Source organism: Procambarus clarkii, chromosome 20, assembly GCF_040958095.1.
Source record: "Procambarus clarkii isolate CNS0578487 chromosome 20, FALCON_Pclarkii_2.0, whole genome shotgun sequence".
NCBI lineage: Eukaryota > Metazoa > Arthropoda > Malacostraca > Decapoda > Cambaridae > Procambarus > Procambarus clarkii.
Genome location: NC_091169.1, coordinates 39,535,546 through 39,537,022, shown reverse-complemented (window position 1 = coordinate 39,537,022; position 1,477 = coordinate 39,535,546).

The window sequence follows — 1,477 nt, the reverse complement described above, 5'->3', positions numbered from 1 at the left end:
TGAGAGGAACGAATCTATACCCTCTGGGAGATCATTTACATATACCAGAAACAGTATAGGTCCAAGGACTGACCCCTGCGGGACTCCACTTGTGACGTCTCGCCAATCTGAGGCCTCACCCCTCACACAGACTCGTTGTCTCCTGTTGCTTAGGTATTCCTCTATCCACCGGAGTACCTTCCCTCTCACCCCAGCCTGCATCTCCAACTTTCGCACTAGCCTCTTGTGTGGTACTGTATCAAAGGCTTTCTGACAATCCAAAAATATGAAAGTCTGCCCACCCTTCTCTTTCTTGCCTTATTTTTGTTGCCTGGTCGTAGAATTCAAGTGTGTGTGTGTGTGTGTGTGTGTGTGTGAGAGAGAGTGTGTGTGTGTGTGTGTGTGTGTGTGTGTGTGTGTGTGTGTGTGTGTGTGTGTGTGTGTGTGTGAGCGAGAGAGACGGGGGGGGGGGGGGGGTACAAGGGAGAAAGAGTGAGAGAAAGAGACGCCATGAATGAACAATCTCATCAGATTCTCTTTGTGGTGGAAATTTACTGTATTTCTCATCAAGAGTTGTTCATTTGCAAGTAACGGCGAGATTATGTAAAGCTTAGGAAAGCTGCAGTGTGTTTTAAAGTTGAGGAAAAGTGTGGAATTTTCTGAGTCAGTATTAAGTAGGAGAGGAAGGATTAAGAATGTGGACACCAACTGATGAGGGAAAGATCTTTACTTACTGGCCCGACTCTTGCTCCTCCTACTTTAATATATATATATATATATATATATATATATATATATATATATATATATATATATATATATATATATATATATATATATATATATATATATATATTTTTTTTTTTTTTTTTTTTTTTTTTTTAAGTTTGTGAGGGTACCACCTCTGGTGCCAATGTGGGGACCCATAGCCTCGGAGAAGAAAATAAAAAGTATTCAGAGGAGACCTTGTGGTTTCTCACTGAACACTAATATTATCTTCTCCTACCACCCCCATTCTTTTGTATGTACACATATATATTTACTTTATTTGAACTTTGTTACAAAAAAGTAGTTACATATGGGTTACAAAGATGGTTGTCATAGGTTGTCGAGTTCCTCCAGCTCCTCAGATGGCGGGCAGGAACCCTGGATGCAGTGCGCATTTCCCCTCTGTATCGCCACACTGAGGCGCTGGAAAAGAAAGCTTGCAGCTCTCGGGTCCCTTGTTGTTTCAATGAGCCTAGAACCCAGTTCCTTCAAAAAACTGGTAGCACTTTTACCCCAGGCGCCGAGCATCTCAGAAGCAATGGGGACAAAATTGTAGTGGTGATCCAGTTCTCTATACTTACGGGATTTGGCTGCTTCCCTGTGGGTGGCAGCGCCACCTGGTTGTGCAACACTGAGGTTAATGTAGGTGTTAGCCAGGGTTGATACGCACGTGTAGTCCCATACCAACTGCTTGCCATTCTTCCAGGGGTTCACTGTGATACCATCCGGG